This window comes from Equus przewalskii, chromosome 15 (assembly GCF_037783145.1).
Source record: "Equus przewalskii isolate Varuska chromosome 15, EquPr2, whole genome shotgun sequence".
Classification (NCBI taxonomy): Eukaryota; Metazoa; Chordata; class Mammalia; order Perissodactyla; family Equidae; genus Equus; species Equus przewalskii.
Window position 1 is genome coordinate 67,772,378 of NC_091845.1, and position 26,135 is coordinate 67,798,512.

Consider the following 26,135-nt stretch of genomic DNA (forward strand, 5'->3'; position numbering starts at 1 on the left):
CGAGGGCTGGGGGCTGGGACTTGAGCGTTCCTGCTGGTGGCCCTGCCTCCACGCACCTCTCCGGTTTCTCATCAGGGAGCCCCTGGATGCTTGGCGGTCCTGCTGAGGTTCCGGCTGTGTATTTGGGTTTTGCATGCTGAACTCCGAGCTGCCCTTTCTGGTTGGAACCTGCCAGATAGATTGCCTTTATTCCTGGACAGAATGGCTGCCTGGACCCCCCTCCTTCCTTGACCTGGGGAACTGGGCTGTACAACATAAAAGTCCCGATTACTCGTTGGTCTGCAACAAGCCCTGAGCAGCTCCCTCCCGTTCCACCTCCCTCTGGGCCCCACCCAGGCCTCTAGCTTTCCAGGAAGATGAAACCCTTCTCTAAAAGGTCCTCACCAGTTCCCAGAAGCTCCAGAACCCCGAGGCATCCTCCCTTCAAAGTGCCTGTGTGCCACCATCCTTTAAGGTGCCACCCAAGTTGGGGATGTGTCCTACCCACTGTAGCCCAGGGTAGTAGTATTCTTGACCTAAAATTGCAGTGTGAAGGGTTTGGGTTAGGTTGGAGGAGAAATTTGTTAATTTAATGTAAACATTGGATCAATACCGAGGAGGTCGTGAAATCTTTTCAACACTTCAGTTTATCGTCCTCTAATTCTTTTGAGCCCATGAACATCTATTAACAGACGTCCATGTGCCCGTGCCTCTGGATGATGTAAGAGTGGTCTGTTAAAGCACCCCTGGAGTTGCGGCCGTGGCCTGCCTACCCCGTTCCCTGAGCTCAGGTTCAGGGCAGAGCTGCCTCAGGGGGCCTTTGTGTTCAGGGGCCTCTGGAGGCTGGTCCATCAGCTGATGGTCCTTTGGTTGTGCTGATGTCAGAGTGCTTCCACCTCGAGTCTCTGAACTCATTCTGTTTGTCGTTGTCTTAACCCTGGAATTTGCATGGTCTACGCCGTCATCTCCTTCAGGTGTCTACTCGATTGTCACTTGATCAACATGTAAATATAACTCCCAGCCTGCCGTCTCCACCACCCCCAGCCCTCGTTCCTTGATTTGCTTTTTTTCCCTAGCACCCCTCACTGTCTGACTTCTCATTGTTTACTTATTTACAGTCATGAAGCTCCACAGGACAGGGAACTTTGTCTGTTGGTTCATTGCCATGTCTGCAAGGCCAGCATACAGAAGGTGTTCAAACACTGAGCAAACAAATAAATGAAAAAATGAGAGAATGATGAAGTTGACAGGCCACCTGTGGACGAGGTGTTCTTCCTGGCCCCTTTTCCTCTCTATCACCCCTTTACTCACAACTGCTCTCCTTCCTGGTGGCTAGGTCAGCAGAGGGACAGGAACACGACTGGCAAATCCAGCTTTGTCTGGGTTGGGTTGATTCAAATCTAATTTGGTGGGTGGGTCCCCAGTTGGCGGTGACACATCTAAGTAGATTTCACATCTCTTCCTTCTTTTCCGTACCCCAATCCTCTGTGATGGGAGAAGAGGAGAGAGCTGGGGTGGGAGGGTCCCACTGCTGGGCAGCAGTGGATAGTGGCGTCACTCTTTCCTCTCATCCCTTCTCTTAGCCAGCAAGGACAATGGTCGGGGCAATTACTGAGTCCTGTGGGCAAGCCGCTGAGTCACCAGTTCTAATCAGATAGTACCTAGACCCTGGGGGTGACTGACTCACTCTCAGCTGGCAGAGCCCAAGATGAATGTTGAGGGAATCCTGCCCGCTTTATTCCTGCAAACCCTCCCCTTCCACTCTTGCCTTCCTGCAGGTGGGGCGGGAAGAAGGAGGGTGGAGAAGGTTCCGAGTGACCCTTCAACCCCAAGGGGCCTTGTTGGTCTATGGCCGAGGAACTGGAAGGATGCTCAAAGGCTGAGGCTGGGCCCGGATGTCACATTTCGTCTCCGTGGATGGTGGGTCCACTGGGCTTGGGCCAGGTGGCTGAGTCTGTCCGCCGGCGTCCTCTGACCTTCCTGTGGGTGAAGGGGGTGGGGCCCACCCCAGCCGCTGCCAAGTGGGGCTTCCTGTTTTCTTGCTCTGGTCTTGTCCCCCCGCCCCCTTCCTTTTTATATTTGCAAACCTCTCTGACTGTGTATAGCGGGGGTGGTCTCTGAGAGATGCTGCGATCGCAGAGCCTTAGCCTCTCTCGTCCGTGAAACACTGATGTATTAAACTGCAGTGCCTTAAAAGCCATAATTTTCTCACAAATGACTGTATTTTATCACCAAATTATGGTCCCATTACTCTTTGGTGATCGAGTAATAGGGACAAATAAATCCCGTAAAAACTTTCCTCATCTCCTTCAGCGACTGTTTTTTTTTTCACATTGTGAGTTGTTATATAATCCAGTCACCAAAACCAGATCATATAATGTTAAGGTTATGACAGAAATTAGCAAAAGTGAGCAATCTCAATCCAGACGGATAGATGAAAAAATATACATGCTTTTCCCCATTTATGAGGAAGAAGCTGAATCACGAAAACTCTTTTAAAGATTTTATTTTTATTTTTTTCCTTTTTCTCCCCAAAGCCCCCCCGGTACATAGTTGTGTATTCTTCGTTGTGGGTTCTTCTAGTTGTGGGATGTGGGACGCTGCCTCAGCGTGGTCTGACGAGCAGTGCCATGTCCGCGCCCAGGATTCGAACCAACGAAACACTGGGCCGCCTGCAGCGGAGCGCGCGAACCTAACCACTCGGCCATGGGACCAGCCCCACGAAAACTCTTTTAAATTATCTTTGCTTATAAGGCGACTTGTTTTGGGTAACTCATTTTTATACGATGAAGAACAGACGAAAAATCTGTCATGGTTCCAGCTGTGGCTCTCTCGTGAGGTCGTCCTTAGGGTGAAATGAGATAATGTGTTCTACAATCGAATCCTTGCATAAGCTTACGTTTTGGCTTCATTAAATTTTTTTGTTGTAGAAAATAAAAAGAAGAAAATAAGTCCCTGTACCTTCCGTAAATATTTGATATATGTCTCCTATTTTTTTTTTAAGTAAGAGATGATACTTCAGTGTTGGTTTTATAATGAACATCTGGAATACCCATGCCCATGCATCCAGGCTCAGTGGAACACCCTCTCCTACAGCTTAGTTTTCCGTAAAGCATTTACAAAGGTTTGTAATTGTCGAGCCAGTAGAAATTGCGTCTGCCCATCGAAAATTTGCATTAGCTTTATTATTCCTGATGTCAACTCATTTTGCCACCCATGAGTCAGACCCAGTTCTGTGATCTTGAAAACCCAGTGCAAGCCCTGCCAGGAGGAGGTGGAGCATGGCAGGTTTCCTAGGCTGGGACTGGGGCAGGCAACTAGCTTTGGTTTATTTCAGGGTTCTTGTCCTTGAGCCAGAGCTTGTTTTTAAGGCGGCTTTGACATCTCTGCCCACCCATCTGGCCTCCAGTGTGTGGTGGGGATGCTCTGCTGAGGGGTGGAGCCATGTGACTCAGTGAACGTGAATGGCAGAGTGTTTCTTGCTTACTCTGCTCCCTGGGTTCTGACCGGTCCAGCAGTAGCCCTGTGCCTGTCATTTTATCACGGCCAGTCCCAGTCCTTGTTATTTTTTTCCTTTTTAAAAAATTGTGGTAAACTACATATAACATAAGACTTACCCCTTTAACCATTTACAAAAAAATTTTTTTGGTGAGGAAGAGTGGCCCTGAGCTAACATCCATTGCCAATCTTCCTCTTTTTTTTGCTTGAGGAAGATTCTCACTGAGCTAACACCTGTGCCAATCTTCTTCTACTTTGTATGTGGGACGCTACCACAGCATGAATTGATAAATGGTGTGTAGGTCTGTGCCTGGGATCAGAACCCATAAACCCTGGGCCCCCAAGGTGGAGCGTGTGAACCTAACCACTATGCCACTGGGCTGGCCTCATTTTAATGTGTACAATTCAGTAGCATTACACACATTCGTATTGTTGTGCAACCCCCACCACCGTCCACCTTCAGAACGTCTTCATTTTCCCAAACTGAAGCTCTGTCCTTATGAAATAGTAACTCCCCTTCCTTACTTCCCCCAGCCCTTGGCCACCACCATTCTACAATAGTTTCCCCTTATCTGTAGTTTTGCTTTCTGAGGTTTCAGTTACCCATGATCAACCCTGGTCCAAAAAAATTAAATGGAAAACTCCAGAAATAAACAATTCATAAGTTTTAAATTCTGCCCCGGTTTGAGTAGTGTGATGAAATCCTACGCCATCTTTCCTGGGTAGTGATTCATCTCTTTGTCCAGCGTATCCACACTGTATACGCTGCCCGCCCGTTAGTCACTTCATAGCCGTCTTGGTTATCAGATTGACTGTCGAGGGATCGCGGTGCTTGTGTCCAAGTCACCCTTATTATACTTAATAATGGCTCCACATAGGCATTGGATCATCTCATAGCCTCACAAGAAGAAGAGTGAGTGTGGTACAATAAGATATTTCGAGAGCGAGACCACATTCACATAACTTTCCTTATGGTATATCGTCATAATTGTTCTATTTTATTATTAGTTATTATTGTTAATCTCTTACTCTGCCTAATGTATAAATTAAACTTTATCATAGGTGAGTACGTGTCGGAAAAAACAGTATATCTGAGGTTCTGTACTATCCTCAGTTTCAGGCATCCTCTGGGGGTCTTGGAACGTGTCCTCCATGGATCATGGGCGACTCCTGTCCTTTCTGCCTCTCTGAATTTGACTACTCTAAGTACCCCATATAAGTGGAATCGTGCAGTGTTTGTCCTTTGTGACTGGCTTATGTTAATGTAATGTCTTCAAGGTTCATCCATGTTGTTGTGTGTGATAGAATTTCAGTCCTTTTTAAGGCTGAATAATATTCCATTGTGTGTGTAGACCACATTTTGTTTATTCATTCATCCATCGATGGACATTTGGGCAACTCTTGTTATTTTTAAATGGTTAGAAAATCTGAAAGGCAGCATAAATGCACAATAATGAAGGTTTTTCAGTGCTGAAAGTTGCCTGTTGTGTCTCTGGGGCCATAAGTTCACATCCTACACTTAATCCCCTTTGGGGAGGCAGGTGAGTGGGGAAACACTTGAAATTTGTAGAGTGAGTTAGCTTTTGGATAACTGGCAAAGCTTGACCTCTGAGCCAGATTGCCTGGATTTGAATCTCAGCTCACCACTTAGCAGCTGTGGGACCTTTCCAGCTTACTTAATCTCGGTGCCTCAATTTCTTTATCTGTGAAATGGAGTTGTGTGTCAGTTAGCTTTTGCTGCGAAACAAACCATTCCAAACTTAGTGGCTTAAAGCACTTCTTTAGCTGATGATTTTACTGGGCCGTTTTTCTGATCTCAGTCTTGGCTGAGCTTAACGTATACAGTCAGTTGGTGAGTCTCCTGGGGGCTGGCAGATGAGGATGGCTTCACCTGTCGAGCAGTCAGCTGGTTGTCAGCTGAGGCGTCAGAGGTGACTGGACCACATGTTGTCAGGCTAGTGTGGGCTTCTTCACGTGGTGTTGGGATTCCAGGAACAAAAAGGGCAAGCCCTTTTCAAGCCTCTGCTTGTGTCACATTTGTTAATGTCCTGTTGGGTACAGCAAGTCACACGGCCAGTCCAAATTCAAGAGGTGGGAAAAAATAAACCCCACCTGCAAAGCATTACAGCCATTTTTGCAACTTACCATAGTATTAAATTAGTGCATGTAAAACATTTGGATCAAAGAAAAAGACTGTGGTTTGTTATTATTCCAGATGTATTTTCTATCAAACATTGTGTCTCCATGGTGAATCTGCTCCCCTTAAAAAAAAACACAACACCACTACACCGAAAACCTATGGGTTGAAGAAACAGACCTCTGCTGGTTGGGAGGAAGTGGGGAAGATGCAGAGATGGTGAAGACAGAAGGGTGACCCCAGGCAGGTTGAGTGTGTACTGATTTGCTTCTTGAGGATAAAATGTGCCAGCAGATCAAAATGATGAGGAGGGAGTGGCTGACTCACCTTTTGACTGATCAAAAGCACTCTAAGTCCGAACGGGTCATGTGGTGAGGGCTTGAATGGATGGGGAATCATGTTTCCAGTGAAATGAAACAGGTCAGGTGCGTCCAATAATCTTCTGGATTTTTAATCATTGAAGAACAGAATGTTGTAGTCGTCCTTTGTTGGGAAATTCTAGGCATTGATTTTGTCTGCAGAGGACCCTCTGTAAGTGGAGAAGGAGAGGCCCAGGTTCTGCAAAGATGGGGCACAAACTCAAGGATATGTCAAGAATGGGTTATTATTCTCTTTATTTGATCAGGGATTTTTTTTCTTCTAATTTATTATTTTCTTTCATTCAACAAGTATTTACTGACTTTCTACCAATTGCCAAGCGTTGTTTTAGCCACTTGTCAAGGACAGAACAAAGACCCTGACTCTAGAGCTGGCATCCCCTCTTAGCAGTCTTATAGAAGTCTGTGGGGTGGAGCATTTGAGGCAAAAGTAGAATCTTTGTTCCTGATCTGGATTAAAGTGTGTGTTTTTTCCCCTCTGAGAAATGGAGTGAGGCTCTGGGGGATTACAATGGGCTGGTGGATTGGCAAGTAAGTGTCTCTCAGAGCATTCCTCGGCATCTCCCCTTTGTCTGCGCTGGCCATTGTGGAGCACTAGCTGTGGTCTGTGTCCCCCAGGAGCCCCACAACACACACAGCAAGGTGGTTTTAAGGCCTAGATAATTACAGTCCATTGTCCTTATTCGCGATAGCTCCATTCTCTGAACTCACTGCCGACCCTGAATTAGCGAGGTGTTCTCCCCAGGCACCGCTCCCCGGGGAGCAGAAGGTCTGCTTCATGAGCGTCTCGGCTCGCGTCTTCACCAACCAATCCAGATGTTACCTTGTTTTACGTAGTTCACCAACCAATCCAGATGTTACCTTGTTTTACGTAGTTCACCAACCAATCCAGATGTTACCTTGTTTTACGTAGTTCACCAACCAATCCAGATGTTACCTTGTTTTACGTAGTTCACCAACCAATCCAGATGTTACCTTGTTTTACGTAGTTCACCAACCAATCCAGATGTTACCTTGTTTTACGTAGTTCACCAACCAATCCAGATGTTACCTTGTTTTACGTAGTTCACCAACCAATCCAGATGTTACCTTGTTTTACGTAGTTCACCAACCAATCCAGATGTTACCTTGTTTTATGTAGTTCACCAACCAATCCAGATGTTACCTTGTTTTACGTAGTCACCAATCTCCTTATTTTTAAGACGCCTTATTTCATAGATGTTTCTTACAAATAACTATATACAGTGTTTCTTTATAATAAAACAGTAGCCAAGAAGAGTTGAGCGTTTTCCTGACCCTGGGTGATGTGACTGTACATTTCTTTGGCTTTCAGCCTCACACTATGTTGCCCACTGTGCTTCCTTCACTGGCCATGACCTCACAGCATCACCATAGACGACATTTCACTTACTGGGGTGGCTTCTTGTCAGAATCTGCAAGTTTCTTCTTCCTTTTTCTGGATGTACCATCTTGTTGATTCATTAACGTAGAACTCATGGGCAACAGCACCCTGATTCATGCCTGGACGAAGCTTATCAAAAACACGTGTTTTCTCCGTAAGGCACATCGCAGCCTTCTCGGGATTAGGAACACTACACAGCACTTCAGCACTAGGCTTGGGGGCCAATTTAAACAGCTGACTCACCAACAAAAAGCCCAAAACTGTGAAAAACGTGACACTAAATAGACTGCGAGATGGACAGTTGTTTACAATGTAAGAGCTGAAACAAGAAGGCAGAGTGTTGCTTTGTTAGACCTCAGCTGGGAACACACACGTTGAGTAACTCAGATTTTTTGCTGCTCTTTGTGGGTCCATGAATGACCCTGAAAACGCTGTAAATATTAATTTCGGGGTTACAAATAAATTTTAGCGAGTAGGCAAATTCGTGAATGTGGAATCGGTAAATAATGAAGATCAACTGTACTCACCAGATAGAGAGCCCAAAGGGGAGGCTCATTGCTAGAGAGCTGAACCACATGGCAGAGGTGTAGACTGTGTGTGGAAGAAGCCAGTGGAGTGAGGTCACTGTGTGTGTGTGTATGTGTGTGTAAAGCTCGGTGGGGGAAAAGCACACCTGAGCCCCAAAGCACAAGAGAGAGTCTAGGTGAAAAGGACAGAAGAATCGAGATCTGAGGGAGAAGTCAGCATGGACATAAGCTGGGATAGGTACAACGGCTCAAGGCTGTGGAAAGGGAACCTTAGGGGAACTGAAGGGCCAGATAGGGAAGGAAATGGTGGGCCCAGTCGGGGGAGTTCCTGATGGCCTCAGCCTGGCCTGCAGACTGGGTTGAGAAGCTGCAAAGCAGCCATGGTGGGCTCTTGTGTTTGAGGCTCATGTTGTTTGAGAAGTTGATGAGGAATTGATGCCAAATGTTGTGTCCTTACATTAATAGCACCATCTTTTGAGATCTATGTGTCAGGCACCGTGTGTACTGCCCTGCGTGGGGGATGTCATTTATCTTTCCCTGTTGTCCGCATGTTACAGATGAGGAAACTAGTCTTGGAATCCAAAGACCATTACTTAAGCCTTTACATAAACCTCTCTGGTGTTGTGGCCTCATCTGAGAGAATTGGAGGGAAACTGTAACAGACTTAGTGCTTAACCAGCTGTCAAGAATGATCCATAGGGAACGCCAAGGTTTGACCTGAAAAACCTGAACAGCCAATAGAAGTTGGAAGAGAGTGGGGATCTAGCTTTGGGAGAAGATTGGGGAGTTCACACTTCTGAATGTCAAAGTTGTGACCAGGTGCCTGGGTGGGAATGCCACGGGTGGGGAGGCAGGGCAAGTTGGAGGAGGGGAGTTGGGAGTCAAGGACACGGAGGTGACAGTTGATTGGAAGAGAGTGTGTGGGGAGAGAACTGAGTCACATTAAGGATGGAGAGGAGCAGGAAGAGAAGAGTAACGTTAACACACTTTGTACACCAGGCACTTTTCTGAGTGCTGCACATGCAGGAGGCAGGTAGTTTTGTTTTTTTGTTTTTTTGTTTTTTTTAAAGATTGGCACCTGGGCTAACAACTGTTGCCAATCCTTCTTTTTTTTTTTCTCTGCTTTATTTCCCAACCACCCCCCCCGCCCACCCCTGTCCCTGGTACATAGCTGTATATCTTAGTTGCTGGTCCTTCTAGTTGTGGGATGTGGGACGCCACCTCAACATGGCCTGACGAGCGGTGCCATGTCCGCGCCCAGGATCTGAACCCTGGGCTGCCGCAGCAGAGCGCGCGAACTTAACCACTTGGCCACGGAGCCGGCCCCTAGTTTTGTTTTTTTTTTTTCAGATTTTGCAGAGGAAGAAACTAAGGCTTAGAGAAGTTGAGGTATACAGGGGGCTCCACACAGTCCTCGTTTATCGAGGATCTCCTAGGCACCCAGGCCTGTAGTATAGGTCCCTTATGTGCATTTTCTTGTCTGGTCCTCACAGCAAGGTTGCAAGGGGGTGGTGTTATTGTCCTCATACGGAGGGCTGATAACTGAGGCTCAGGGAGGTAAGGTATCATGCCCGGATCACAGACCTGGGGAGAGAGGAGCGAAGATTTGAACCTACGCCTGCCTGGCTGCTGCCTGGTGCTTGGCACTTCGGGAGCATTTCGTGACTGTTGGAAAGCCTGGGCTACATGCTGGCACATCTTAGGGGAACAGGTGAGAGAAATAATTGCCTTGTAGGGCTGAGGAGGATTTTGAGCTCATCTGCAGAGTTGTCTCCCAGCACTTTCTGCCCTGGGGTGACTGTGAGACTCTTGTTCCAAGTAATTTGGGGCCCTTTGAAACTTCCTCCCCTCATGGCGCTCTGTCCTTGTCTTCCTGGGACTTCAGTGCAACTTCGTCATGCCTCCCTCCTTCCCCGTCACATTCGTTTCCGCTGAGCCACTTGCCTCTCTCGGTGGCAGCTGTCACCGTGGGCCTTGGGTGAGGAGGTCTGGGTCAGTGACGTCCATCCCTGTGGCCCTGATCGTATTCCCACTGGGTGGTCACAGGCTGGTCCCTGGGAACTGCGTCATCCCTGCAGCCCATGGTAAGGGCAAGCAGCTGAGTGACGGGGCACCTGTCCCAAAGCAGGGTTCCTGGTGATTTACAGCAAGAAAGGAGGATGGACTGTTAACTCTCCGTCGCCTGCAAGCCCGCTTCCTGCCTTGCAGTCTTGCTTGGAGATTCTGGGGGAGAAGCAGCTGCATTTTGGAAGCCTAGAGTCTTGAGTCAAGATGGGGTCAATGGGGAGGATGAGTGGCAGCTTCTGACCCAGGTTGAAGGCTCCCGACATAGAGTCGGTCTCGAGGTTTTCATCAGAGGGGCCCACCCTGCTCTGGGAGCTGCCTCTGCTTGGCTGGCTCTGCTGCAGGCATGCTCTGCTGGGGCTGGAGCAGGGAGCGTGGCTGAGCTTGAGGTTTTCCTCCAGTGATGCAATGGGCCACTTGCAGCTGACCCTTTCCTGCCTGGCAGGTGTCAGGAAGCCAGGGGTGGGGGACTGGTTGCCAGCAGGGTCTCAGCTAGGCAGTAGGAAGCTGGAGGGCCCACCCACCGTTACCCTGTCAGTTGGGAGCCTTGTCAGGGACAGTTCCCTCTTTCTCGTCCCTTTGCCTTTCTCTGAGGCATGGCCGATTCCCGGTAAGTGCTGCTTGGTGGGCAATGTGCTGCCTGAAGCTAACAGATGTGGTTTGTCACCACAGTCTAGCAGTTAGAGGGGAAGCAGGATGTGGAGTTCTGTCTCTGAAACCATGAGGCTCCTTGGATGTTTATTTTTTTCCCCCTTCCTTCCGTTTTCAATAAAGTTGTTGCGTTGGCATGGATCGCCCCCTCCTTCCCACTCTGTGAACCACCAGCGTTCCCTGGAAGGAGTGCCACCCTGACTGACTTCTCAGTTGAAGAAAATCAGAGTAGAGGATGTATTTTTGCTACCGGGTGGGCCTTTTTATGTTGCCAGGCAACAAGGCTTGGTCCCCCGCCAGATGGTGATGTTTCTCTTGAACACCTTTGGCTTACCTTTCTGTTCCCTTTCCTCGCCTTGGAGATACCCCCTGCCCAGCCTGCTTTCCTTCTTTTCTCTTCTACTCCGTGTTCCCTGCTCCTCCCAGTGTGACTTGATATTTTCCCTTTTCCCTTCTCTCACAATCTGCCCCTAAGAATCTGATGGCCTTATTCACACTGAGAAGTAGATGACTGATACGCCTCAGAGATTTACGGTTAGTAGTTCTGCTTTAAAAACGTTCCCTAGCTTGGGAGACTCTGCTGCTGGCCCGATGGGGCTGCTGATTCCACTCAACGATAGGAGCTTCTTGACGTGTGTGGAGGAACCACACCCCTTACACCAAGAGGGAAATGCTTAGAAGTCCAGGCCATAGATTGTTTCATTTCTGCGTGGGAGAACGTCCTCGTGGGCTTTAAGCCGAAGTAGGGTTGGCAGATAGAATATAGGACACCTAGTTAAATCTAAATTTCACATAATTTTTTTTTCATAGTATAATTCTGTCCCATGCAATATTTAGGACATACTTAACTAAAATTATTTTTTGTTTCCCTGAAATTCAAATTTAACCGGGAGTCCTATATTTTTATTTGCTAAATCTGGCAGCCCTTCAAAGGAGGGAAGCTGTGGAGTTGAGTCAACCAGGTGCAGAGAGTAGTTTTGGAGTCAGCTGCCCCTTGTCTGGGTGCCTGAATTCACAGCATGTGGAGCAGTGGAGGGATTCTGGTCCCCGCTTGGCCGTTCCTCAACCTGTATCCGTGGGCAGGTACAAGTGAATGCATATGTGGGAGTGCTCAGTACAACTGAAAAGTACTCAACGTGCTCACACTCCTGTTCTCGCAACTCCTAAGCCTGGTGTTTCTAGGAAGAAGCGGGGTTTCTAAGGTAAGTGGCTGAGTCTAGGATTTTTTTCTGTTCCCTTCTAACTGTTATTAACTTGAATGCTGAGGGCCAGTCAGCTGCAGACAGAGTTCTGAAGGGCACCATGGGAGGCCACATCAACTGGGTCTCTTCTGAAGAATCTTCCAGAATGTGGGTTTCTCAGCCATCCTTTCCCCCGACTTTTCTAGCCCACTGCCTGGCGTCTGCCTCCTTCTAGCCTTCTCCCCTTCCCCATTCTTGAGTGCCTTGATCAGTTTGACCATTTGTTCATTTGCTTGTTTATTCATTTTTCTATTGAAAACTTTCCTAGCACAAGAGAGCTCACGTTCTCTTACAGGCCAGAGTACCTCAGTGACAGCAGCTGTGTGGAGGAAGCCTCGCTGTGTGTGTTTCACCTTGAAGAAGAGGCATAAATAGATGTAAAAAAAGATGCCATTTGTTCATCCATCCAGTACCAGCCTCGGGTGCATCCCCCAGCCCTTGGGCAGAGCACTGTGATGCAGAGAAGGTGTTGGACCTTGTTTATTTCTGGAAATCATGGTCTATCAATCTTCTAAGGGTCTCTTGTTCTTTGAATTTAAGTCTCTTGATCTCAGGCTCAGGCCAACTGAGCAGAGCTTCTCTTCATACCAAGAAGACAGAGAGGGCTGTTTTTGCACTGACCTGGGCTCTCAGCCACCGTGGTTGAGGCGTCTGTGGTGGGCTCGTTCAAGAGCACTTGCTGGCAGGAAGTCAGGAGGTGTAAGGCACTGTATTAATTTATGTCAGTTCCTTTTCTGTCTGGCCCCATTCCAACACCCAAGACCGTAAGAAAATATACAGCTGAAGTTTTACAGCCTGAAATTCTGGCATTCACATTGCCTTGTTCACAGAATAATGGCGTCATCTCGTATCAGCTGGGAATTGCATTTGGTTGCAAGTAACAGAGGACTCAAAAATAGTGGCTCAAAGGGATACCTTCTCTCACCTAAAAGAAGAGCTGAATTAGGCAGTCTAGGATGGGTGCCATGACACTATGGCCACCTGAGACCCAGTGTCTTATCACTGCACCATCCTGGTGTGTGAGTCCCATCCTCCAAGTCACCTCATGGTCCAAGGTGACTCTGGCAGCTCCAGCCATCACATCTGATTTCAGGACAGAAGGAGGAACAGCAGAAGGGTAAGAGACCTATGCACCTTCTGTTTTAAAGAGTCTGCTTGGCAGTTCCAGACAATGCTCTGCTTCTGTTTCATTCCCAGAATCTAGTCACATAGTCATGGTAGCTGCAAAGGAGGCTTGGCTTGGGGTTTCTTAGCCAGCAGGGTTGTTTCTAAGGATGAAGGGGAGAAGGGATATAGGGAGGCAGCTAACTGACTCGGCCATGTCTGTATGTGGTTTCTCTGTCCTTTAGAAAGTCTCTGGGTTGGAAAGAGCTAGAGGTGGGCGCATAGGACCCACAGAGCAGCCAGAGGACCCCTTTGAGTAGGGAAACAAGTAAACCCCGGATCTCTCTGCCTCATCGCTTCCCTCCCTCCATGGTGTGTGGGAAACTTCCTTTCCCTTCCATTGTCTTGGAGCCCTGTGAGGAAATGCTAGCTTCTCATAAAGGTGTAAGTGTGTGTGTGTGTTTGTCAAGTCACAGAGTCCATTCATACTTGCTTTTAACAAATACTAATTAAACAACGCATTTCCCATTGCCGCTTCTTTGGTGCAAGCCCACCTGTCTTTCCTGCACTACTGAAATAGCTTTTCAATTGGTATTCCTGCCTCCTGGCTCCCCTTCTCCATCTGTCTCTGCTGCCTCCTGACAGAATCTTGCCAAAGTCCATTCTGCTCAGAAACTTTAGTGCATGTGATGGTTAATTTTATATGTCGGCTTGGCTGGGCCAGGTGCCCCAGGTATGTGGTCAAACATTATTTTGAATATTTCTGTGAGAGTGTTTATTGGATGAGATTAACATTTAAATTGCAGTCTTTGACTAAAGCCAATTGCCCTCCATAATATGGGTGGGCCTCATCCAGTCAGTTGAAGGCCTGAATAGAACGAAAGACTGACCTCTCCCGAGCAAGAGGGAATTCTGTAGCAAGAGGGCCTTTGGACTGGAACGGCAGCATGAGCTCTTCTCTGGGTCTCCACCCTCCTGGCCCACCCTGCAGATTTTGGACTTGCCAACCTTGATGATTATTTGAGCTGGTGCCTTAAAATAAATCTTGCTGTATCTATACACGTCCTGTTGGTTCTGTTTCTCTGGAGGACCCTGGCTAAGACAGCACTTCTTCTGTCTCTAGTGTCAAGCCCAAATCTGGGCACAGCACACAAGGCTTCGCACAGCCTGGCGCAGCCCCTCTCTTCCTTGGGCATCTGCCGTTCTCTGTGCTGTGTCCCAGTGCGCACCCTCCCTCCGCCCCCGCCACTGCTCACAATTGCCGGGTACATCGTGCCGTTTCCCTCCCAGCTTCTGAGTACATTGTGGAATGTTTTCCATTGTCATATATTCTGTTCTCTTTGCCTGTGATGTTTTCAGACTGACTAGCTCTCTGATGTTCAAAACTGGAGCCATTAGCCACATGTGGCTACTTAAACATAAATTAATAAAATTGAATAAAACTATAAGTTCAATCTCACTAGCCACATTTCAAATGCTCAACAGCCCCCTGTGGCTAATGGCTACTATTTTGGGACAGGGCAGACAGAAAACATTTTCATCACTGCAGAAAGTTCTCTTGGGTAGGCCTGCTTAGCTGCTACCCTTGGCCGGATTAAAATGAAGGCACAGGTCAGTGTAACTTCGACAGACTCCTCTGCAGCCCCCTCCCTCGCGAAGCTGTCGTTCAGCTTTGCTTCTCTGAGAATTTGAAAGTTATGGATGTCATCCTCTGAAAACACTCATATACGCACGTGGGAGCAGAAATTGTAAACACAATTTCAAGGTATTCATTAGCTCCCCTTAAAGGTCATCCGTGTCCTGTGGGTTAATAGCCACAAGCTAATGCCACATAAGTTTGCTTGTGTAACAGCTGACACTCTATACTGTGTAGCAATTCTAAGTACTTTGTGTATGTCAACTCACTTGTTCCTCAAAGCAACCCCACGAGGTAGCTTCTGTTATCTGCATTTTGCAGACGATGAAACTGAGGCACAGAGCAGTAAAATAAAGTGCCCGGGGTCACACAGCTAATGAGAGGCCTGGCTAGGATTTGATCCAGGCAGCCCAAGTCTGAAGTCTGTGTTCCTAACCTCTACACCAAGGGCTGAGAACCCCACCCTGGCAGCTGAGCTCATTGAGGACAGAGATTGCACCTGACCCTTTGCACGTCTTCACGATGCATGGTGCATAGTGAGGGTGGAATGAACGCGTGGTGAGAGAGCAATGCTTGGAACTGAGTGTTATGCAGAAGCCTAAGGCCTAATCGTCTCAGCCCTGGGATGTTTGGATATTACACGTGGGTATCTTATCCTTTGTTTTTCTTAGTTCCATGGTCTGCAATTTGTTCCTGACCCCTTAGAGCTGGGAGAGGCCCCCGAGTCCCTCAGACCTGCTTTGCTTGGCTATCTCAGGTGGGAAGGAGGGGGTCTCCCAGGAGCCCTGGCTCACATGGAAAGCCCCCACCTCTCCAGCTGCTGCTAACCTTGCCTTCCCCTCCCCTGGGCGGGGCGCCCAGCTGCTGCCCTGGCCCAGTCTCCAGGCTATCCTGTCTATTTCACAGATCATAGGGGGCTGGAAGCGGCACCACCCCAGTGGGCAGAAGGGCCCCTGGATGTGTGTGCTCTCGTGCCCCGTTGCTCTCCCTGACTGCCTGCTCTGGCCAGGGTCTGCTGGCCACAGCCCTGTTGACATCTTGGCACTTGCATTGCAACACATCCCTCAGCCTTTTCACCTCCTGAGCTCAGCAGGGAGGTATGCTGCGATAACTCTGGTTTATATTAAGCCCTTATTTTCTTCCGCGTCCCCCTGACCTTGAATTCTTTTGGAGTTGATCTTGCAGGAGGTAGTTAAAATTAAGCCAAGTCATGCTGACCCAGAGGCACAGGATGGGTTGGAGAGGGTTTGGCATTTCAGTGTCTGATTTCTTGCTCCTTTGGCTGTGCTTAAGTGTCCCAGGCAACAAATAGTGCCGATGACCCAGGGAAGTCTGAAACCTGGAGGGGGGGGGGGGGGGGGGCGGGGCAGCCAAGGTCCCTGGCTCATCGAGGGCTTGGACCAGCACCTGTTTCCAAGTGCAGATTCTTCACCCTCCTGGTGTTGGGGATTCACAGATGTGCAAGATGGCCCTGCATTCAAGGAGCTTGCAGTCTTGTCAAGAAGACCGAGTGAAGAGGAAAATAATTCAACCGCCGTGTCGTCAGTATGTACATATGTTAGGCAGTTTTCAAAGTGTTTTCCACGTACACTGTTGTATCACATGGCAAACTGCTGAAACAAGTGGAGAATCTTGGTCCTATGAATCCAGAGAGGGTAAAATTTTGCCCAGGATGAACTTCCTGTAGACTCACTGGGACCCGGGTTAGATATCATTCAGCTCGGAGCAGGTGAGGTAGAGTGGAAGGGGCAATTATTTAGATCTTGCGAGAGTGGCACTCGCACCACAAGGTTTAGTCATTATTACAGTTAGGTCATCATTCAGGTGAGTTTTCACATCACGTAAATGGGCATTTCCGAAGATAAACTCGCCCAGAGAGACGGTAATCTGATTGTGTGAGTCCCGCAAGAAAAAAATCAGAAGGTGCATTGAAATGATTGACCATCAGGGGGTTGCTTCTGGCTCGTCCTTCGTCCCCTAGCCTGGTACCTTAATTAAACAGATCTTTCTTAAACATCTGCAGTGTACTGGCCGCTAGGCTGGTTTAGGGTAAGAATCAGTAAGACAGTCCCCGCTCTTAGGAGGCTCCGTGGGTCACCGGGTGATGCTACTGTAAAGGGCCCTTCGAACTCCCTGCTCTGTGCAGGAAGGACAGCCTGGGGGTACTGGCCCTCTTTTGCTGTAGCACTGTCTCCGAGGGTCCTGGGACTGGGGGACTGACCAGTGTCTCTCGTCATCTAACATGTGTTGGTTGGCCCTGGGGTGAGATGTCCTATGGTTCCCTCTCCCTGCTGGTCTCCCTTCACACCCCTTTGTGGGTCTCTCGCAGGCTCACAGGCCAAGCAGACAAAGCTTTTAGAACCCTCTTCCCAACCATTCACTCCAAGTTGCCAAGTGAGTTGGTGTTAATGGGCGTCACTTGGTCTAGAATGGGTGTGTCCTCTGCCTCTGCTAATGGCGGCCTCTTGGGAGTGAAGCCCAGCAGTTGTGCGAGGCGCTGGCTACTGGGAGACCAGTCCTGACCGACGTAAGGAAGCTCTCCGATGGAGAAGCTTGTTTTGTGGATCCCAGCCTGGCAGGGAAGGGGCCATCAACAGAGACTCCCTTCTATCATTTCTTCTGAGTATTTCTTGTCTCAGAGGCATGAGGAATGTTAATGACTTTGAGCCCATTTATTTTAATCATGTTAGAAAGCAGTCTCCAGATTAGCTCATGGAAGTTTGGCATGTGGCACATCCAGCCGAGCGGGCAGGTGGTGAGCACAGGTGGATACTCTGGTCTGCTCCGGCTGCCCCTTTTCTCTGAGCTTGGAGAATGAGCCTCCCTATGATGTGCTTATGGATGTCTCTCTGATATTGGTTGTCCTCATAACCTTAGATTAGTTTCCTAATGGTCTGAATGTGATTTGAAGAAGTTGAGGATTATTGTTTTGGGAGTGGTGGGTGGCTCCTGAACTACAGACTGTTAGTCTTCCTATGTTAGCATAGCATGTTCATGACCTTCCTGAGCAAAATGGTATGTGGGAGCCAGGGATGGAGAATGTAACGACTGTGCCTAGGAGAGTGGCTTTGGATGGCCCATGTGTCCATCTCTGTGCTGGGCATTTTGTTCTGTAAACTCTCATGTGCTCAACTGCTGTTGGGCAGTGCAGAACGATCTTTGAATGAGTTCTCTATCAGGTGTTGAGAAATTTATCAATGGGCATTCAGAAGGCGGGGAACCTGTAAGTCCTAGAAGAATAGGACTGTTCATTCCAAAGAAGAGGTTGTGGGATGACAAGAACTCTTTTTTTTTGGCTTATGAGGTGTCATAAGAAAGAAGATATGGTTATTCAACAAATGAGTCCAACATGCTGTAGTGGAAAAAGAATTCACAGAAGATGGGGTATTTGAGATGAGTTTTGAAGGATGAGTAGGAGTTCCCTAGGTGGAGAGGAGGGAGAAGGGTATGTGTTGCTGGCAGAGGGAATGGCACATACAAGAGTGAGGAGTGCTGAAGGAATGGTGAGTGGTTGGGCCTCAATGGGTGGATGGGAAGTGTGAACCTGGCTGTGGCCCAATTTTGTTGGGGGGTAGAAGGAGTGTTAGGGGAGTGACAGACCTCAGAGATGTGCTTCAGAAAGATTATGAGGTATCTTAAATGCCATTGTGTGAGACTAAATTTATGCCATATGGAGTTTTTTTTAAATTAAAAATTTTTTTTTTTTTGCTGAGGAAGATTTGCCCTGAGCTAACATCCTTGGCCAATCTTCCTCTTTTTGTATGTGAGCCACCACCACAGCATGACTGCTGACAGACGAGTGGTGTAGATCTGTGCCTGGGCACTGAAGCCAGGCTGCTGAAGCAGAGCACACCGAACTTAACTGCTCGGCTGCTGGGGCTGGCCCCATATGGACTTTAAATTGGCCATGTGAGATTGGAAGCTGGGAGAGCAGTTAGAAAGCTTTTAAAATAGTCCAGATCAGAACCAATGCTGGAAAAATCTGCGGTTTCCTTAGAGCCCATTGGTTCCTGGGCTCAGAGCTGGGGGTGGGAGAGGTTGGGCAGGGCTCATCAAGCCTTAGGGTTCTCTACAGAGAGAGTGTGGCGGCCAGAGGGCTCGGCAGAGTGGGTGCGCAGATGGGGCGTGGAGAGAGCTTATCCACTGAGGGCCGCCCAGTGGGTTCTGTGGTTTCTCCTCAGCATCTAGAGAGTCAGTCTTGTAAGCTTCACCATCGGAGAAGTGGAAATAATAAAGGGCCCCGTGTTTGTGCTTTTCCTCTCCAGCTCACTGGAGTCAGGGGGCCTGGGTTTGCGTCTCGGTCTCCTTTCTTTCTAGCCTGGTGAAACTAGTTGGACTAGTTCCTTAACATCAGTTTCTTTGGGTGTAAAATGGGTGCAGCAGGGCTGTAGGCTGGATTCCATAGGCGGATACCTGGGATGCCGTAGCGGTTTAATAAACACCCCCACCCCGCTTCCCCGTAGCCTCCCTCCCTCAGGGCAGCAGAAGTCGGGTGCAGGGAGGGGCCTGCAGTTCTGTTTGGCCCTCCTTGGAAGTGCTTTCTGCTGATAATGTGCTTTGTCATTGTAAGTGGGTGTATTTTTTTTTCCTTATCTGTCTCTGCCAAGGCCAGAGAAAGAGCCAAGGGCTTTAAATCACCGCAGAAGCGACCAAGGTTAGAGATGAGAAACTTCTGGACAGCTGAGTGGTTTGGCCACTAACAGGCTGTTGGGGCCAGTGTTGAACCCTCATATTTTCGGTGCGTCTTATCTAAAGACTGCAGCGTGGACTGTGAGGGACCCGGAGGCCTTCCGGTCTTGTAAACCTGTCTCTTGCTTGCCTGACATTTTGACTCTTTACTTCCCCTCATTGGCAATCCTACGAGTATTTTTGGGGTTTTGTTTCATTTATTTATTTATTGAGTTTAAATTTTGTCTTTAGTGAGGAGACTTTTGGCAGATATCTTTGGGTTTTCTGTTCTAGTGAGTAGCATTTTCTTGAGTTTTGTGATTCTGTGGCAGGTAAATAGCAGAAGTGATAACTGAAGGACCAAAGCCTTCAAAAAATGGGTTTTTTTTTTTCACCACTTTTTATTATGAAATGTTTCAAGTATACACAAAAGTAGGGAGAATTATCAATGAACCCCCACATACCCATCGCCAGCGTCAGCGATTGTTAGCATCCTGCCAATCCTGTTCCATCTGCCCTCCCCTGTGTTTTCTCATTTTAAAGCTGTTCACAGGTATCATTTCACCCCACCCATAAATATTTAAGTATTTATCTCTAACGGTAAGAATCTTTAAAGGATCACATTTTCACACCTAATAAAATTAATAATCGTTCTGTTAATATCATCTAGTGCCCAGTTCTTTTTCAGATGTCCATAGCTGTTTTAAAAATGTGTTTTTATGATGGTTTAAAGCACTTGACTGGCAACGGTATTATATTTTGAATTGATAAATAGTGTGGACCTCCCTATACAACAATAGAGGTGAGAGCAAAAGCAAAGTAACTCAGTGGTTAACTCCCCTGCCGGTTGACTATTTGCCCATGTTTGAGCCAGACACTGTTCTAGAACCTGGTGTTGTAGTCTGCTGCAATTATGTATCTTCAGTCCTGGAACTGAGGCTCCCTGGGAGTTAACAGAGGCCTTGGCATTCCAATCTGAGAAGTCTAGTGACTTGTTCAAGGTTTGTAGACCCAAGACAATGGTCGTTGTTGGTGCCAGGAATATACCCTGTGGCTCTTAGTTCTCTGGACGCAGTGCCCTGCCTCACAGTAGCCCGATTGTTGTGGTCAGTCAATGCCAGTTCAGTGCAGGGCACTGGAATATTTTTTTTGTTGGCATTATGGTGTGTTAAGAGCTGGAGTTGGAGAGCTACAAGGGGGCCCGTCTGTCTACATGCTGCTGGTGGGAGCATCCCTCTGGAGAGAGTCCCTGGAGGTATTGGCAGCTCCACTTACAGTCCCCAGGTAAAGAGGGCTATGTCTGCAGAGGCAGAACCAGGGGTGAGGGCCAACTGGGCCTCTGGCTCCTGCATGGAGAGGAAGGAGAGAAGTCGAGGATGAGGGAAGGGGATCAGAGCTTTGCCAAGGGTGTTTGATGCCATCACGTCCTTCACTTCCTGGCTATGGCTACGGCTACAGGGAGGGAGATGCTATTCCCAGTTCTGGCATCCCGTTTCTTTATACACCACCTCTTCGTTGCTATGTTCCATCCTTCTCATGGGAAACCAGCAGCTACTCATTAGCTGCAAGGGACCATCATGAGGCGTAATTGCAGAGCACGTGGATTCTCCCCGTGTGCAGTAGTCCAGTTCTCCCGTGCCCTGTGGCGTAAAGCAGTGCTCTCCACTCCTTCCAGATGTCGGGCAGTCCTGCTGTGGCCTGGGTCTGCACTGTATATCTCACGGAAGGAGGAAGTGGCTTCCCTGATGGGCATGTGTGTCTTTCTGACCTTGAGACTGAGACACTGATGCTTCATGTGTCCTGGGAATGACGGTGTGGGACCAAGGCAGAGACAGAAGATGGATGTGAGTGGACTTGCAGAGAGAAAGGTACAGCCCTGCTGGGTTTGGGGAGCCCTTCACAGCAGAGGAACTCTCCAAGTGAGCACACATTTGAAGAATTTAGAGATGGGGTATGTGGTGTGTATGTTGTAGGGCAGAGAGAGTGAGAGTCTGATGTTGGGGGAGGATGTGCGGCTAGTGGGGTGTAAGGGAAAGTGACCTGGATTGGGGTTGGTGGATACCCAGACTTGTCCCTTTGAGCGGACCATCTTACTTATTAGGCTCTTGAATTTTCATGTATAAAATAAAATGGTTGTTCTACATTATTTCCATCTCGTTGAGCTCAAAGACTCTGATTTGATTCTGTGGGCCAGGGGTCTAGGGTTGTGGTGGCTCCCGGGGTGCTGTCTTGTGGGTCTTGACCTTGGGCATGCTGCTGTCCTCAGCCTCAGGCCTCTGCCTCAAGCCTGGCCCTGGCCTCTTGCCAGTTTGCCATCCTGTAAGCTGGTGGAATGCTGCTCCGGGCCCAATCAGCACGAGGGTGTGAGAGCCAGAAGCCCAAGGAGGAATGTGGGTGTTGCCCTTCTGACTGGGGTCGGTGGGGAAAGGCTTGACATCTGTTGTGACCCTGCAGCAACAGGCGGGATTGGGGGCCTTGGGGCCTGCAAGGGATGTGCTGCTGCTCCCTGAGACCCTGCTGTGCTTGGCTGGCAGGCCATGTAAGCCACCAGTAATTGTGAAGGGGTAGGCGTGTGTAAGGGGGCCAGAGACATCAGCTGGCTGACCAACTTGACATGCTGATTTGGGCTAAGTAGTGCCCTGTGCCCTGGGCAAGTACGAGGCTGGGACCTTCTCCTGCCAGCAGCTTTTAGCTGAATTGGGGAGATTCTGTAGGGTGACATATGGTGCCAACCCAAGGCAGAGGGACAAGTGCCACATGAGTGGAATGGAAGCCCTTCGGTGTGGTTTGGATGTGTGTGCCTGTGTCCAGAGAGGAGAGGAAGATGAGCAGAGGTGGACTCGATCCTGGAGGAGGCCCCTGGAAGCCCCGGGGGTCAGATCCACCCTGGCAGTCGGAGGTCCTGGATGACCAGGGTGAGTAAGGATCGTCTTGCCAGAAACCAGAGCACAGCATCCTACTGGGTACCAGGTACCCTCAAGGTTCCTTTATTACGAATTTTTCAATATATGATTATTTATGACAGAGCAGGAAATGATGTTGTTTCGATGAGCACAAATCAGAGATTATGGACAATAGCCGAGACCTTTCACCAGCCTTCCTTTCAGCGTTTGCACAGTATCTAGGTGAGCCCGTCCAACAGAACTTTCCGTGGTATGGGAAATGTTCTATAGCTGCACTGGCCAATATGGGAGCCACTAGTGTGGCTAGTGCAACTGAGAAACTGAAATTTTAATTTACTTAATTGTAATTAATTTAAATGTAAATAGCCGCATGTGCTAGTGGCTCGTTGTTAGGCAATGCAGTTCTAGAAAATCATAAGTAGGGAATTGCAAATGATAATAGTTTTTTCTATTTAAATTTTTATTATAGAAAATTTCAAATATTTATAAAGTAGAGAGAATAGTATGGTGGAGCCCCATATATTTTTCACCCAGCTTCTACAGTCATGAGCCCATGGCCAATCTTATTTCATTTTTACCCTCCCTCCCTCCCACCCTCCCTCCCAGAGCTCCCTTCTCACTTCCAGCTGTATTATTTTGAAGCAGATAATAGCTTTGTAATTTTTATTTTAAAATGGCTCATTTTTAACCTCAGGACAGAGCAAAACTATTTGACCTTGATTTTCTAATCCTTTGAGGCTCTTTTGACACTGTAATATATTAAAGAGCTTTGTGGCCTGTCCCCTGAGACAGCTGCAGGGCCTGTCTTATATCTCTTAAGACCGTTTGTGGTTTTCTCATGTTTCTTGTAAGTACACAACAGGGATCTTTTGTTTAATTTGTAATATATATCGTTTAATATATTATACAATTTAATATTAACTGATAATGGCTTAAACTGTACATGGTAACATTTGGGACTGAGTAAAAGTTGATGTCCCACGTGTTCAACAAATTTTTGGATCTGAAAAAAATTGATCCAGGAAAATTGAGTTTGAAAGAAATAATGAAAAGCTCCATGTCACAAGCTATACTTAGTAAAGTTTGATATGGATGAAACTGCTCAATGGATCCAATCTATTGATTTGAAATAAAAAAGAACTGATCCCAGTGAAAATAATTTTGACTAAATAAAAATGAAAAAAATTAGAAACATTGAATATGAAAAATGATCAAGGAACTAAGTGGGCTTAATGGAATTTTTTCTAGAAAATCCTTTTAAATGAAAATATATCGATTCTGGGATAATTTGGACTGAAATGTTTGTATCCAGGGGCGGGCCCTGTGGCTGAGTGGTTAAGTTCACGTGCACCACTTCAATGGCCTGGGGTTCGCTGGTTTGGATCCCGGATGCGGACCTACACAACGCTCATCAAGCCATGCTGTCGTGGCATCCCACATGGAAGATCTAGAAGGACTTACAACTAGGATATACAACTATGGGCTGAGGCTTTGGGGAGAAAAACAAACAAAAAGAGGAAGATTGGCAACAGATGGTAGCTCAGGGCCAATCATCCTCACCAAAGCAAAACAAAAATATTTGTATCCAAAACATCCTTAAGGGCAAAATGGCATCATCCCATTTCTGGACACTCTTCAGTTAACCTCAGAGAAAAGTTTGAAAGGGGCGTGGAGGGGCAGGAAGTTTTCGGAATTGAAAGGCTCAGACTATCTGGCCACTGCCCATCTTGGGATTGCTCAGAATATAGGCAGAAAACTTGAGCTTGAAGAAAACTGAGAACAGATGCCTTTTCTACTGTCCACTTTGATGTTCCTCCTGGACGTCCCTCCCTCGTCGAGGCCAGCAGAGATTTTTGGTCACGCTTCCAAAAGTTTTTGATCTTCCTCAGATGGCTTGGAAAGGAATCTGGGACTTTTCTTCATGAGTTATAAAGAGGCAAGGACAAAGTTGTATCAAGTTTGGGGTAAAAACCCCAAAAAATGCAAGGACAGTGGCCTTCCTGCCAATGGTTGCCCAGTGCAGCAGGGACCTTGCCCTGAGCCCCGCCGATGGGGACCATCCTGGCCAGGCCTCTCTGTGGTTTCAGTGGGCACATCCCTCTCCTCAGTGCTCGGCTGCCCCACATGGCCTGAAGGGCCATTGCTGACCTCACACTCGGCAGCCTCTGCTTCACCCCAGGCTGATGACTCCCTGTTCTCTTTGGAAGGCAGTGGGGCACTCCCATCTTCCCTTTCATGACCAGGTGTCCAGGGGTATCCCAAAACCTCTCGATGCTCCATAACTGCTCAATCAAGGGCTGGGAGGTGCCTGCACATTGAGCCTACGCGTTCCTAAGTAAACCCCAGAGAATCCCTTTGGGTTTGAATTGCTGACGGCCCGTAGAAGGGAGTGGGGAAAGCAATCACGAGGGCCGGTGCCCTGAATGGGTGTGTGGTCTTGATAGATGGAGAAATCTTGGCTTCCCCACGCATCTCTGTGTCTCATTCAACCTCCTCGCTCCCCTGTGGGTGGGATCCAAGTTGTTCCCAGGAGCACGTGAGGTGGGGTGTAGGAGAGGGTAAGCTCAGAGAGCTTTTAGGGTCGATTTCTAGACCCCACTGCCCGCACCCTGGCTGCTGACTGCGTGAGCTCAGCTCTTCCAGCAGCGGGCTGTCCTCCCCATTCCTCGCTCGCACTCTGCAGAACGAATACCACAACCTCCTTGGCGGCCGACATCTTTCTCCCCTGCGCCCCCGCCCCGCCCCCCATCTGTTTAGCCGTGGCCAGTGTGGCCTTGATTAGGGTGGAGTGAGGCTCTTTGTCCAGAGTTGGTAGCCCCAGCAGGTGATATTTAATAGAAGTTTAGAACGAAGGCTCTGGGTCAGGGTTTGACTCTTGACCCCACCCTTGGTAGCTGTGTGATCTTGGGCAATTTATTTAACCTTTCTGAGCATTGATCTCCTTTATAAAGTAGGGATGCTAATTGGACTGACCTTGTAGGGTAATTTTGAGATTTAAGTGAGGCACTGTTCTCAGAACACACATTATCTGATGCAGGAAAAATGCTCACCGAGTAGCTTCTATGATGATTGTCTTCATTGTCATCTGTATCCACACTCATGGGTTTATTAGTGGCCGCGTACTGGATGAGTCTTGTCTTGCAAGCTCTCTCTGGAGGCTGGGGTCTTGGAGCTAGCCCCAGCCGGAGCACGACTTTGGGCAGCCAAGTGACAAGACCCCTTTCCTTTTCTGTTTTGGTACCTAACTGGCTGGCATATGAGCAACACCTTCATGAGTCACAGGTCGGGGCGGCAATCCTGCAGACAGATTGAGTTCCCATCTCATCTTTGGCCCCTTCACAGCTCTTGCCGGGTATTAGTTATGGTCATACTGTCCATTTGTCCAGTGATTGTGTCACTGCCAAAGTTACCCAGGTGGGCAGACGCTGCTGGTAGAGCAGAACTAGTCCCAATAGGGTTCACAGGCTCTGCTTCCCTGGCTCTGGCGGGCCACTAAATGGCTGTGTTACATTCAGCAAGTTGACTCTCTTCTCTGAGCCCTCCTTTGAAAAATGAAGGGCTTGAACTGGATGGCCTGTAAACTTCCTTGAAGCTTTGCTGCATCCAACGCACATGTCCGGATGCTCTTGTTCCTTCCTGAGAGGGATTATGGGCTGGAGTGGAAGTTGAGTCAGACCGCCGTGACTGTAGCCTCTCCTTTTTCCTGGCAGCCTCGACAATGGCGGACCTCTCTACGCCCCACTCCTTTGTTGAAGACATCGGAACACCCCCGCATTTCTGAGGGCTTCACAGTCACAGCCGGCTGGCCAGGCTTTAATGAAGGTCACTTGTCAAATTCATTCATGAGCAGCCTTTGAAAATGCTCTCCGTAGAGCCGTTTCCATGAAAGCCGTTAGTATCCATGAGTCATGAAGATAGTTAACATTTTTCCTGTGTTGCATCTCACAG

General features: G+C 48.2%; 1 protein-coding gene across 5 annotated transcripts in view; it reads left to right on the top strand.

Moving 5' to 3' along the window:
* The window catches only part of SH3BP5 (SH3 domain binding protein 5), a 71,484-nt gene that overhangs the window by 27,557 nt on the left and 17,792 nt on the right, over positions 1 to 26,135 (top strand). Inside the window, exon 1 of one of the 5 annotated variants that reach the window (XM_070576014.1) lies at positions 20,263 to 20,568. The exons of the other annotated variants lie outside the window; for them this stretch is intronic. The gene's annotated coding sequence lies outside the window, so the exon portion shown is untranslated. Of the gene's footprint in view, positions 1 to 20,262; positions 20,569 to 26,135 lie in introns of those variants that run through there. 5 annotated transcript variants of the gene reach the window in all.